Source organism: Protopterus annectens, chromosome 6.part1 (genome assembly GCF_019279795.1).
Source record: "Protopterus annectens isolate FY-2018-M chromosome 6.part1, PAN1.0, whole genome shotgun sequence".
Taxonomy (NCBI): Eukaryota; Metazoa; Chordata; order Ceratodontiformes; family Protopteridae; genus Protopterus; species Protopterus annectens.
Window position 1 is genome coordinate 384627726 of NC_056738.1, and position 15517 is coordinate 384643242.

Genomic DNA, 15517 nt, shown 5'->3' on the forward strand with positions numbered 1-15517 from the left:
ACATATAGCTCTTGAATGAAGAATCACCACACAAAAATTCTTATCTGAGAGACATATTGAATTGTTCTTCTTCTGTCCAAATATTTTTTTAGTCCTGTTTCCTCAAATATCTTAACAAGCATCATCTGTCTTTTCATGACAGCTATTCCTGTTCTCTGATTTTTCTTTAACCAAACTTTTCCGTAATAGCAGTTTTCCACTGTAATCATATTGAATGGGTCTTTCACGTCTGTCTTAATGTGTTTTTTTTTCATCCTAATTCAAACTCTCTGGAAAATGCTTTCTAAGCACACATATTTAGATAATTCTTTAACAAGACATATAAATCTTTTCTGAAAACTGCACATCTCTAATATTTTCATCATCTGCATAGGAGATGTATTACCAAATGCATTCAACATATAACCTAGTGCAATAATAAACAAAATATATTTTATTTTTCTTAAATGTATAAATGCCATAAGACTGTTGTGTGGACCTTGTTTAGTCCATTTTCAGGTTCACTAATATATAGACCCCCTCTTTTTTTTAAACACCTTTATTGAATTATCACTTGTGACAAAGGCAAATATACATTTATACAAAAATAATCTAACTGTATGCATCCACAACCAGCTCATTAACTGCTTTCTTAACAATAACCTCCTTTCCAGCTCTCAGCACGGCTTCAGACCTAAACCTAGTACCAGCATTGCTCTCCTAACCTTCACTAACACCGTCCATCATCTCATAAACGAAGGCCAGCTTGTCTCTTCCATCTTTCTTGATATGTCCAAAGCCTTTGACACCGTATCCCACCAGCTGCTACTTAATAAACTGTCTTCCTATGGCCTAAGTCTATCATCACTAACTTGGCTCTATAGCTATCGACAACAGGCTACAAAATGGGAAAACTCTCTTTCCCCCCTACTCCCCATCTCTGTGGGTGTACCCCAAGGTTCTATTCTAGGTCCACTTCTCTTTATCATATTCACAAACAACGTTAATTCAGCAACTCAACTTGCCTCCATTGTACAGTATGCCGATGCTGCTACACTCATCTGCTCTGCCTCCTCACCGCAGGAACTCCAGCTAAAACTGCAGTCTTCTCTTCAGGACATTGAAACTTACCTCTCTCAACACCAACTTATTTTAAATCCCAGCAAAACCAAAATTATACTTTTCAGTAACAAAATAAACAAACCTTCTCAGCTCCCTCTCTCAATCTTCTTCGCAAATGGAACCAAGATAGTCCCCACAAACCACACTAACCTGAAATTTGATATACATGTTGCCCAAACTATCAAAAAAGTCCACATCAAACTAGGCACCCTATATAGGGCCAAACCATACCCAACTCCCAACACCAGGCTAGCCACTGCTCACACACGCCTTGTATCCACCCTTCTGTATGGTTCTGTCATATTCACAAACCTTTGAAAATCAGACCTCAACAACCTAGAATCCTGTTACAATAAGATCGCTAAATTTGCCACTAATCACCCACACAGATCTCACCACTGTTCATCTCTTTCATAATTAAACTGGCTAGAGTTCCCCAACCTTTTATCACTTAATCAGCTAACCTTAGCCCATAAAATAATCTATCATCCCAGCAACTGCCCTGCTATCTCCTATTTAGTTCAACCAAGTACTAATGTTAAATCTTCCAACAAACCATTACTAAAGGTATCCAACTCCCACAACTATCATGGCGACTCCCTGTATTCACACAGAATATCCAAACTCTGGAACACTCTTTCAGACACCATAGCAAACCCTATTCACAATCAGTTCAAATCACTCCTAAAGGAACATCTTACCCATCATTGGCTGTGCTCCTGCCACTCTCCAGGTTAATTATTTTTCCCACTTCTATTACTTTTTCTCATCAGAACTTCTATCTTCCTTATGTTAATTTGTTTTTAGTTTATAAAAATACCCAGTACTTGCATTGTGTTATTGCTTATTGTACTATGATTGTATTATACTATTGATTGTATTGTATTATTGCTTGTGTGTTGTGGTGTACTACTGTGGAGCTTTTCTCTACGGGTCTCCACTGAAAACGGGCCCCTGGCCCAGTCGGACATACCCAGTTAAAAAATATAATAAATAAAATAAATAAATATTAAATTAACCTTAACAAACATTATATTTCACATATATTGCTATGTATCTTATAACCTAAGCCCCCATCTTGGTAGGCTTTAACCAAGGTTCTCCCCTGAAAAGAAGCCAAAAGCTTTGAGGAACTAACCCAGTTAACAAAGGATAAATAAATAAAATAAACAAAAGATCCCAATTCAATAAGAATACTATTCTCATATAGTTGTTAAAAGAAAGGAAATTTGTCCAGAAGTATATCATTTTACCAAACAAAAGATTTAAGTAAACTTCTAATAAATAAGAATGGAAATTTCTTCCTCATTCTAATCACGCCCCTTATTTCTCCACAATCTTCATCCCAGCCATATCTAATTACTTTAGTATCCTCAAATTTGAAACATACAAGCTCAGTTTGTTCAGAATTGAAATAATATCTCCTACTATGTAACTTATCTTCCAGAAACCTTATCCATCCATCCATCCACACCCTTTTTTCCATTTTTGTACATGGGGTTGGGGTGTCATTTCATCAGTGACAGTCATCTAGAGCCAAGGTTTACACCACCAGGGGGCTAGCCTGACACAGTAGTTCATCCACACCACACACTCACAGAACGTGTACATATATTGTTATTAAAGTAAAACCATCTTCACAAAATAACTCATTTAAACTCTAAAACATCTATGTAACCAACTTTTCTTCCCTCACTACTCACAAAAATAAAAAATAAAACCATCAATGTAATTAGATATAATTGGAATAATGTAATTCAGTCCTTTGTCCCACTCCTATCCTACTGTCAGTGTATCCAATTGTATAACCAGGGTATTCATAACTGAATTATAACATACAGGGTTAAGAGCACACCTCTGCCTCACTCCATCATTCATATTTGTTTACCTGTGGTACATTGTACCCCCCTCCCCCACAGATTTATATAATTCTTTAACAAGGCATATAAATATTTTCTGAAACTGCACATCTATAATATTTTCATCATCTGCATAGGAGACACATTACCAAATGAATTCAACATATATAACGTAGTGTTAATTTTCCTTTACCAGGCAATATAATGTCCTAAACAACTTCTCTCTCTTAACATTTCCTGATTTTTTTCCTTTTATTGTCCTATATACATGTTCTTCTTTTACTTTTTCATAACCTTAATTGTTAAGCTACTACTAGTCACACCTACTACCCATAGTAGTTTTCTTTCCTTCCTTGTCCGTTTTTGGAGAATTAAAACTATCCCCACATACTTTAATTGACTTGGTTAGCATATTTTGGTCTAGTTTAGCAAAGACCTCCACCCTTAAACTCTCTGTTCTTCAAGAAAAATATGTAGTGCAACCAACGATGTCTCTTCCCAAACAAATAAAGAGTCACCCTGAAATAACGAATATAATTCTTTTAGTAAGTTTCCATTCTTTTCATAACTTAATAACTACCCCATGGCACTTCTCTGGCATTAATGACTTAATGATTCTCCTACCCCACAAAGTTATTACATATTTCCCTTTCATAGTTTTAAACCTGAAACCATACAATAAACACACGCATCATCTTGTTTACCAAAGTATGATAACATACAAAATCTTCTGAAATTTTCATGCAGTTAACATTTACATTTGCATCTTGTAAATTCACTTATTTAATTTACCTTTTCAACTACTCAGCTTCTGGTTGTAGAAATAATTTTCCCAGTTGTTCTAGATTCTTCTTTCATTATTTTACCCTCCCCTGATTCCCACTCAGTTTCAAAAGCAGATATTTGTATTAACTGCAAGACTGACTGGTGTGGAATACAGCTAGCATCAAAAAGTACTTCTATAAATGTACAGAGTACACATTTGTATAAGTCTGCAGAACATAAACACTTTTAAGATGTATAATTGATATCCTGTGAGAAAGATAAACTGTTAAAACTGTATTATTCATTAAGGAACATCTTACCATGTTATTCATTCTTTCCCAAGCTGAGAAAATACACATTATAGAAATATTTCCTTATAGGTTTGCCCCAGTGGTGGCCAGCCTATGGCCTAGGGGCTGCATGTGGCCACCCAGCCTCCTTGGTATGGCCCTTTTGCCTGTCTTACCAAAATATAAAATGTGCATATATAAAGGAGTTCACATGTCTGCCATCTATCAGTTTTTGTCACAGGATTGCAATACAAAACTCTTACCATCAAGCATTTGATAGAATTAGCATGCGGGTATATCATTTTCTGTATTAAGTGATATGCAAAGCCTAGTGTGACTATCTGGGAAAACATTTATATAGTAAGCGGTTATATACAGTATTAGTCATTGTAGGGTGTTACTGCTCCTTTATTTACCCGGTTTGGTGAATTGGTCTTTAAGCTGTGTTTGTGTGTATCTAATTCTTACAATAACTCTCTCACCCAATGTATTATCTTTTAAGCAGCATGTGCATGTATCTAATTCTTACAATAGCGCTCTTGCCCCATGTACTATCTTTTAAGCAGCATGTGCATGTATCTAATTCTTACAATAACGCTCTTGCCCCATGTACTATCTTATAAGCAGCATGTGCATGTATCTAATTCTTACAATAACGCTCTTGCCCCATGTACTATCTTATAAGCAGCATGTGCATGTATCTAATTCTTACAATAACGCTCTTGCCCCATGTACTATCTTATAAGCAGCATGTGCATGTATCTAATTCTTACAATAACGCTCTCACCCAATGTACTATCTTATAAGCAGCATGTGCATGTATCTAATTCTTACAATAACGCTCTTGCCCCATGTACTATCTTATAAGCAGCATGTGCATGTATCTAATTCTTACAATAACTCTCTTGCCCCATGTACTATCTTATAAGCAGCACATGTGTATGTATCTGTTTAATTAAAAAACCCAGTCATTGTCTTATAATAACATTTAAACCCACTTCACATTGACTATTAGTTACTGTTTACTATATGCACAGGATTTGTGATTTCTAAATGTGTAATGTTCTTATTACCCTAAATTATTTTTGTAAATGCACCTTATATTTTGACAAACACTAAACACGCCAGACACTGATGACTTAATGGAGTATTATCTCTACACTTTTCCATAAGTAAAGACAATTTAGCCCATCTTTTAAGATATTATAGGGTTTATTTACTATCATTTGAATGGCATCAGTTTCCCTTTCATCAGTGATGATGGTTGTATTTAACAGGATTTTTTAAAGTTCTTGGAGAATGGCATTCGGGCATGGCTAAAGTCACAAAGTGGTCATAAGTATTCTTTAGTTATGCATGTTAGAACTGTAGTGTTGCATAAAGGCAAACGTGCAGCTAATTTGTACTTACCAGACCGCAACACTTACAAATAACAGCAATTTAGTTCAAAGCTCTTTTAACATGTAGCAGTCATAAAGACTGTGTTGTTAGTCAGCATTATTTTCTCTGTCATATCTCCACCAATAAGCTTTCTCTTTTCTATGTATTGCATGCTTTATAAAGAATAAGAAGGGCTTTATTAATAAATTCCCAAATGGAAATTCAGAACTAGAATGACTTACATTTAGCAGAAATTAATTTCATGGCTATATCTATGTACATATGTTAGATTTGGATAATTTGTCTTTGTTGTATAATCCCAGTAAGAATTTTGTAAAACTGGGGAATATGACAGTTTTATTTGCCTGAATAGTACCCATAAAGACTGAAAAAGTAGAAGGTTATGGGCATGCAGAAACCATGTAGCTGAAACACTGGTATGTCCTTAAGGGATCATTTCCATATATCCACTGGGCCTCCACTACAAAGTATTACACAGCGAAGTCTCTAGCTTAGAGGAGTCTTCCTTGGATTTTTTATGATATAATTTTGTGTGACTGGGCCAGTAATGAAATTATTGTTTTATTTAATACTGTCAGTTTTGTAAATTCCAACAACTCTGGATTGGTTTATATTTCTGAACCATTCATGTTTTGTATCTTTGAAAGTACATTCATGTTTTAAACTCCTTCCTAAACCATTTGTGTAGTCCAGATGTTGTAGGAGACATCACCAAACTTTTCCTTCTCCCTTTCTTATGTTCCCTAACGAGATATGCTTCCACTTATTCTGTTATTATACTTCTTACAAAGTCACATTAAACTGGTTTCAATTTGCTTTTTCTCCAAAACCTATCCCTATAGCATTTGGAAGTCAGTAACAATTTGAAATATTGGGACCCACTAGAGCAACTCCTGAAACAAGGACACCTAATGATTGAAAAATGGGCTTATTCTGAGATGGCCATTTCTGTGAAAATTCCCCTTTCTCCAAGGTATGGTGATTTCGGAGCTGGTATAGATAAGTTTGGGAAGTATGGGATGCTTTCTGTCTGCCAAAAAGAAGTTTAAAGGAGAAGAATGATTTTTGAGATTCACTGTTTTTCTGGGTTTTTATTCTGGTTTATCAGCACTCAGCATTTTGAGTGCTGACATTCCAATAGGGAGCCTTGGAAATCTCCTGTTATTTTATGAGGTAGACATGGGATAGGGGTATAATTTTTTTTTTTTGCAGCCCTAAAGCTAGAATAAAAGGGCCCATGAGGCCCACTGTTATAGTAAGAGTGATCACCTTTGGCAGCTTAAACCAAGAAGATTTTGAGGTTCACTTGAAATTATTTTCCATCTCTCGTTGTCTGCAGAGCAAATAGTCAGTGTCATGATGGGAAATTACTGAGTTACACATCCAAAGTTGGCCAAGGAAACGCTGATGAGGGGATTTGTATGTTACATGATCCAAAAACATGTTACATTCTCATATGAACACAAAATATTTACTTATAAGCTGACTGCATTAGCCAAATTGTGTACAGTAAGACTAACGTACTTTGTTAGGTCCAGATGTTTACTTTCTTATCATACTCCAGAGCCATGTGTCATAAATAAACCCTTAATGCATTAGAATTCATGTTCCCATTACTAAAGCTTACTCTAAGTCAGAATGTAATAGAAAAGGCTGTTATTCATCTGCAGCATGCCAAGGTTTTCCTCAAATTCACGAGCCAAAAGCTTCCTCCCAAAGCAATAGAAAGAGAACGAGAGAAAGCTAATCAAAAGCAGACTGACTTTTAACATCTCATGCATTTTAAAATGAAATAATGTCTACATTTGACATTCTAAAATAGAATTCATATGACATTTTAATCCAAAAGTATGAACACTGATTTAGACCCATTGTAATGTAAGAGCCATTGCATTTACTTTAGTTACTCACTTCCACATTACTTATCCAGCCCCCACCCCTTCTAGGTTTGCTTTCTCATCAGCACTGTTTTTGTCTTGCCAAATTTTCCATTTTTATTTTTTGTTTGTCTTTTTCCTTCTGCTGATTTTACAGTTTGGAGTCCTGAAAATGTTCCTCTTTACACGTATATATGACCTTGTCACCCACTGGCTGAATTTTCACCAACTTAGCATGGGTATATGCCTGTTAAATGAATACGCAGAACCAGAATTGCACCAACATGGATGAATGTACCAACATGCACACATACACTCTGATTCTGCAGCTACAAAGGTTCATATGCTTTCTTATGTTGCCACAAGTCTCTGTGTTACAAAATTAGATTACATGCAGGTGACTGAGCATTTCTTAACAGGTGATGAGCTACAGTTTTTAACACAACATTTTAGTGTAGCCACATTTAAGAGTGTACTAGCTTTCTACCAGGAAGCACAAGTTAAGAGAGGTTTGCCACCATTTGCACAGTAGTCAGTAGCAGAAGGACGTGCCTGCCGTCTAAGAATATGAAGCATTTTCTTTAACCTGAACATGTACTTTACAACTACATAACTGTCCAGAATTTTATTAGTGCTGATTGTGCCTCCTAACAACTTGTGCCTGGGGTAGCTGCTGTTATTTCCCCCTTAGTCCCATGGTTCTGCTGGTCAGTGTGGATAAAGGATATGTGACATTATAAATTCTTTATTTAAAGTAATGTCATAGATTAAAATGTTGCATATTATGACCATTTTGGAAGTTGAATGATAGAATGAAGCTTAAACATCTACACTCAGAATTACAGAATATATAATAAGTACTCCAGGTACTGAATCCCTTTATACTATAATATCAGACAGAGCATAAGCCATAGCTACTCACCAGAATTAGGATAGTCTAATCATGGCCTTTTCACTGAATTCCCAATCACTGAAACAAAAACACGAAAATAAAATGAAAGTGTAAATGTAGTTCAACATATGCAGTGTGGCAGTTTGTTGTTAAATATAGCTTAAGAGTTTATTCAGCCCATGTTGTACACACTGTGAGGCTGCCAGCCCAGCTAGCTAGAATTTTGTAAATAATTTTATATCATTTGTGAATATTAATATGATCCATAGGCTACAAATGTAAGAGAACTGTATGTTATGTGTGTATTAAACTGCTGGTGCAGAAGTGTGTGTTAAACTGTATGTTATGTGCTGAGCATCAAGAATGTAACCACAGTGTAACCTACTGGAAAAGAGCAGAAATGTGTATAAACTATATGCCTGTGCAAATGTATGTTTTCATGGTAGAAGTTGGAACATATAGAGTTAACTTGCAAAACTCTAAGAAAATAAGTTGAAATTGTTTATGACTGTGCTATAAAGTTAGTTAATGAAAAGAGACAGGATGTCTAGAGCTAGGAGTTTTTTCTGCTGTCTAAAAACAGAAATAATTACAGGTTTCAAAGGTAAAAGTGTTTAACTGTTTTATAACTTCCAGTTCCAGGCAAACTTCTGAGAGGTAAGTATTTTTTACACAGAGGTACTAAATTTTAAGTTTCTGTTAGCCTGGGAACTGAAGGCAGAGGTGAAAAGAATGATGTAATATGAGATAACCAAGCAGTAATGTTTGATAGTAATTTAAGAACTATATCAGAGAGTGAGTCTGTGCATTTTGTATTTGTCTTTGGATCTGACATCTTCTCATCAGCACTTGTCTTCCTCTGTAAGTAAGTCATTTAGGGCATAGTATCTCTTAGATATAGATAGGAATACAGTAAAGATTAGTTTAGATGTTTTTCTGTATTTATTTGAGACTGTCCTACAATGTTGTTTTGAATTATTTCCTGTGATTCTGAACTCTGTTGTCACTGTGTTGAGTTATTGAGTATTGTCTTGTGCTTTTATTATTTATTATTAAATATATTTAAACATTTTAATTGTGGCTGGTTTGTTTAGTGATATTTAAGCTCTTAGAGTACTTGCATATATATTTGGTGACACTGTGTAGGCCATTCCTAAATAGCCTTAAAAGTTTTGGTCACACTTACCATTTAGATAATAGTAACATTACACAGTACAATTGTCACCCTTTGGGAAGGGCCTTATACTAGCTAATAAAGAGTGGTTGGTGGCAGCTGGTACTACCTTATAGTCTGGGCAGAAGGGGGCATAGCTAGTGAACCTGTGCCAGCCTTCCTCAGGAGTGTTTGTGTGTTTGTATATAAATTAAGTCTCAAAGTGTGTGTGTGTGAGTGTGTGTGTGTGTGTGTGTGTGTGTGTGTGTGTGTGTGTGTGTGTGTGTGTGTGTGTGTGTGTGTGTCAGTCAACCACTTGGACACAAAGCACTGGTTGGACAGAGAGTGTGCTGGAGGTTTTGGCTTCACCACTCGATTGAGATCTTAACCCTATAGCTGTGTCAGTGGGGAGTCTTATTGGTGATTTGGAGAGAGAGGGAGAAACCAGCCCTGATTGACCTTGATCTCCTTGTGCTCTTAAGGGAAGTTGTACTTTACTGCGTGTGTACTTGTCATCTTCCCAATGTGCACGTCCCTTACTGGTGCTAGTGGTGAGGTCTGAGGCTCCTTGATTATTGGTCCAGTGCACGGGTACCACATATTAATTGTTTGGCAGTGGTGAGATAGTCACTTCACATATTAATTGGTTGATAGTGGTGAGTTAGCCACATCACATATTAATTAGCTTGTAGTCGTGTGGATATTGAATTCCTGTAGCTTGTGTAGAGTGATCACTGAAGGTGTTTGCACTCTTAATCAGCCATGCACTGAACATTCAGAGATCATATCACAACTGTTTTATTTTTTTCGTTAGCTTAGTCAGGGAGAGCAGGCAAGCATGTCAGCAGAGGTGTATGGCAAGCTGACAAGGAGCCAGTTGGCTGAGATGTGCCAGGCTAAAGGACTGGTGCATGCCAACCCAACTAAAGCAGACATGATTGCAGCTTTAGTCACAGCTGCATCAGAGAATAGCAACCAGGAGGACAATCAAACTGGCCATGGATATGAACAACTCTCAGAAAATGGACAGCTCAGCCTTTCCACAGAGGACTTAAAAATCCATCTGGAGTTAAAGAGACTTGAGTTGGTGGCCAAGCATTTGGAAAAAGAAGCAGCAGAGAGACTGAGGCATCTAGAGACTGGGGAAAGTGAGAAACTGTGATGCCTGGATACTGAGGAGAAGGAGAGGCAGAGGCAACATGAAAAGGAGATGCTGACTCTTTGTCAGTGTCATGGAGGTAATAGGGGAGGAAGTAACCAAACCACAGAAGCAACAAAGGTCAGTAAACTTCTTCCACAATTTACAGAGGGGGATAATTTTGATAGTTTCAGTCATATATTTGAGAGGGTATGTAGACTGTATGGTGTTGACCAAGGGCTCTAGGTACAGTTCCTCACCCCCTTACTTCATGGTAAAGCTGTAACTATACTGTACAAACTATCTGATACTGACTGTTTAAATTATAATGTTGTAAAGAACTGTTTGCTAGAATTTTTTCAGATAGCACCTGAAGCTTATAGGAAACTTTTTCGTGAGCATAGACACAAAGCAGATGAAAGTGTGTGTGAATATGTTGCTGAACTAAGCACTTATTTTCATAGGTGGGTGAGTGGATGTCAGATCACCACTTTTGAAGGGCTGACAGACCATTTGGTGAGGGAGCAAGCCATTAGCACTTTGCCTACGGAAATGAGAATGTGGGTAGCTGATAGACAATACCTTACTGTAGATGAGTTGGGGAAGAAGGGAGACCTATACCTAGCAAGCAGGGCATCACTGCACAGGAAAGGGACACCCAGTGCTGCTCATGGGTCCAAGAGAACCCATGGTGGGCAGCCCATCCTGCCCTAACAGAATCCGCCAGTAGCAGGGGAAGCCACTTGTCCAGGTACATGTCCAGGACCTAGGGTTAAATGTTTTAAATGCAACCAGTAGGGTCATGTAGCATATAGATGCCCACAGAGGCAAGGTGGGAAACAAAAGGTGGGACAGCCAGAAAGTGGGAATGACAAAATGCCAACAGTAGGTTGTCTTGAGACAACTAGGGTACCAAACTACCACAAGAGGTTGTATCATATTTTAATGACTGGGAAAGAGGCCATTGCTAAGAGAGACACAGCCTCTGAACCAACCATTGTAAAGCCTGCAATGGTTACAAAGGAGCACTACTTTCTTGGGCAGTCTACTCCAGTCAGAGCTTTATGAGGGACCCTATTCCAAATACCTTTGGCTGGGGGTTCACCTTGACTGGAAGGGTGGAAAAGGAAGCCAACAAGAAGGGGTGTTTGAGGATATCCCTGCAGATGTCCTGATAGGGAATGATTTTGATAATGCAGTACCATGTGCTCATGCAGTTACATGCAGTCAGGCTTGGAGACAAGCATGTGTATCTGGTAACTGGGAGGAGACCCAGACAGACCGCACACTTGCAGCCAGAACTGGTGAGGTGGTTACTTCAGGGAGGGAGCTACCCTGTAGCAGTGAGACTGAAGGTGAGCCACAGCTGCTTCTGGGTACTGATGTCCCCTTGGACAGAGTGACTGCAAGAGCAGTGGTAATTAGCAGTACCCAGGCTGACAGTGAGGCACCACTGTCAGAAGATTCCAGGCTTGCTGTGGAAGAGAAGCTGGGAAGGGGTACAAAGGGAGAGCTGAGAGAGGCTCAGCTCTCAGACCCTACATTACAAGGTCTGAGGGAGGTAGCTAGTGAGGCACCTGATTCTCAAGAGAAGGAAGAATCTGTATGCTGGGACAAAGGGTTACTGTATAGAGAGTGGACTCCTGAGGGAGGGCTAGAGGGTGAGAGAATACAGCAGTTGATAGTGCCCAGAGCCTACCATCTGGCACTTCTAGCCATAGCTCATGATATTCCCTTTGCAGGTCATATGGACATAAAATGTACAAAGAGACATATTATGCAGAACTTCTATTGGCCTGGGATTTCCAGAGATGTAACAGGGTACTGCAGGACCTGTGAGCAGTGTCAAAAGATAGGCAAGGCAGGAGACAATGTGAAAGCTCCTTTGATCTTGTTGCCTGTGATTGAGGAGCCATTTCAGAGCATAGCTATAGATATTGTGGGGCCTCTGAGTATCCCAAGTTCCACAGGGAAAAGATATATCCTAGTGGTAGTAGATTATGCTACCAGATACCCTGAGTCAGTGGTTCTGTCCTCCACTGAGGTGGAAAAGGTGGCAAATGCTTTGTTAGAGATTTTCAGAAGGGTAGGTTTCCCAAAGGAAATACTGACTGTCACAGGTGCCAATTTCATGTCAGACCTGCTGGCTTGTGTGTGGAAGTACTGTGGGGTGAAGCACCTACAGACCACTCCCTACCATCACCAGACTAATGGTCTTGTTGTGAGGTTAAACTCTACACTCAAGACTATGCTGCAGACATTTGCATACCAGTTTAGGAGGGACTGGGACTAATATTTGCCCCATCTGTTGTTTGCTTACAGAAGGGTTCCCCAGGAATCCACAGGTTTTTCACCCTTTGAGCTGTTGTATAGGCATATGGTGAGGGGACCTCTAGATCTCATTCGAGATGTATGGGAGGGTGAGTGTGACTCCCACAAGGAGTCTGTTGTGGCATATGTCTTAAATCTCAGGCCAAGGCTCAGAGAACTCATGGGCTTGGCCCAGGGGAACCTGGTAGAAGCCCAACAGCAGAAAAAGGTCTGGTATGACAGGAATGCTCAAGCTAGAGAGTATGCTGTGGGGCAGCAGGTAATGGTTCTCATTCCTGTCAGACACAACAAACTGCAGGCAGCTTGGGAGGGACCTTACAAGGTGGTAAGGAAAGTCAGTGATGTTAACTACATGGTTGAACTGCTAGGCAGGAGGCAGGGGCACAAATTGTACCATGTTAACATGATGAAACCTTACCATGATAGGGAGGCCCTTGTGCTGAGTAGTTGCAGTGGATTGTAGGAGGAGTCTGAGGGGGATCTGGTGATTGATCTCCTTAGTGAGGCTCAGATTGACACGTCAGTGGAAGGGATAGCAGTGTCCCAGCAGCTATCCCCTACCCAGGTTTGAGAAATCCAAGCAGTGTGCAGCACCATGCGGATACAGGACCATGAAGGCCTATTAAGCAGACCCCTTATAGGGTGCCTGAGATAGTCAAACAGACTCTGAGGGAGGAGATACAGAAAATGTTGGAACCAGAGATAATTCAGGAGTCCAGCAGTCCCCAGGCCTTCCCAGTGGTGCTGGTGCTAAAGAAGGATGGCAGCATCAGGTTCTCTGTGGACTACAGGAAATTAAATAGTTACACAGAGTCATATGCTTACCCTATGCCTAGGACATATGAAGCCCTAGAGCAACTGGGTGAGGCTAAGTATCTTACCACCATTGATCTTACCAAGGGTTACTGGCAGGTGCCCTTGACTCTCAGTTCTTGAGAGAGGTTAGCCTCTGTGACTCCTTTTGGCTTGTATGAGTTCACAAACATGCCCTTTGGGATGAAAAATTCCCCAGCAACTTTCCAGATGCTGGTAGATCATATCCTAGCAGGAGTGGGAAGGTTTGCCCTTGCTTACCTAAATGATATTGCCATCTACAGTCATTCCTGACAAGAGCACTGTCAACATGTTAGGGAGGTTCTGGGCAGACTACAGAGGGCAGGGTTGACCATTACGCCCAGCAAATGTCAGGTGGGTATGGCAGAGGTCTCCTACCTAGGACATAGAGTGGGGAGTGGTAAGATCAGGCCAGAGCCTGCCAAAGTGGAAGCCATTCAGGCATGGCCTGCACCTGTTATCAAAAATCAGGTGAGGTTATTTTTTGGGACAGCAGGGTACTACAGAAAGTTCGTCCCCTGTTATAGTACCATAGCTACTTCCGTCAAAGACCTGACAAGGAAAAATAGGCCAGATATGGTAGTGTGGACTCCAGCATGTGAGCAGGCATTCCAGAAGGTTAAAGGAGCTTTGGGAGGACCCCCTGTGTTAGCCAGTCCAGATTACATCAAAGAATTTGTTGTGCAGGTGGATGCTTCAAACCATGGTGTGTGGGCTGTAGTTAGCAAGGTTTCTTCAGATGGAGAAGAGAACCCAGTGGTTTATCTCAGTCATAGGCTCCAACCCAAGGTGGAATGCTATGCAGCTGTAGAAAAGGAATGCCTAGCCATAGTGTGGGCACTGCAGAAACTTCAGCCTTATCTGTATGGAAGGAAATTCACTGTAGTTACAGACCACAATCCATTAATATGGCTACATCGAGCCAGCCAACAAAATGTCAAGTTACTTAGGTGGAGCCTCGGGTTGCAAGCATATATGACAGTGCAGCACTGCAGTGAGGTTAGAAATGCCAATGCAGGTGGGCTCCCAAGACAGGGAATGGGGTAAGTTATTGCCAGATAGGTTCAACCCTCTCAAGCAACGTTTCTCAAGGGTCACTTGAAACACTAGTTTGAGATCTCGTGGGGGGGGGGGATTGTGAGACTGCCAGCCCAGCTATCTGGAATTTTGTAAATAATTCTTTGTCATTTGCGAATATTAATATGATCCACGGGCTTGTCTTACAAATGTAAGAGAAGTATATGTTATGTGTGTATTAAACTGCTGGTGCAGAAGTGTGTGTTAAACCGTATGTTATGCACTGAGCTTCAATAATGTGACCACAGTGTACCCTCCTGGAAAAGAGCAGAAATTTGTATAAACTATATGCCTTTGCAAATGTATGTTTTCATGGTAGAAGCTGGAACATACAGAGTTAACTTGCAAAACTTTAAGAAAATAAGTTGAAATTGTTTTCGACTGTGCTATTAAGTTAGTTAATGTAAAGAGATAGGATGTCAAGAGCTAGGCGTTTTACAGGTTTCAAAGGTAAAAGTGTTTAACTGTTTTACAACTCCAGTTCCAGGCAAACTTCTAAGAGATAAGTATTTTTGACACAGAGATGCTAGTTTAAGTGTCTGTTAGCCTGGGAACTGAAGGCAGAGGTGACAAAGAATGATGTAATCCGAGATAACCCAGCAGTAATGTTTAATAGTAATTTAAGCACTATCTCAGAGAGTGAGTCTGTGGATTTTGTATTTGTCTTTGGATCTAACAACATCCTCTCATCAGCACTTGTCTTGTTCTGTAGGTAAGTCATTTAGGACATAGTATCACTTAGATATAGATAAGAATACAGTAAAGATTAGTTTAGATATTTTCTGTATTTATTTGAGAC

At 39.4% G+C, this 15517-nt stretch overlaps 1 protein-coding gene across 2 annotated transcripts in view; it reads left to right on the forward strand.

The window, feature by feature from the left end:
• The window catches only part of CDC42EP2 (CDC42 effector protein 2), a 261853-nt gene that overhangs the window by 231126 nt on the left and 15210 nt on the right, over positions 1–15517 (forward strand). The gene's annotated exons all lie outside the window — the stretch shown is intronic.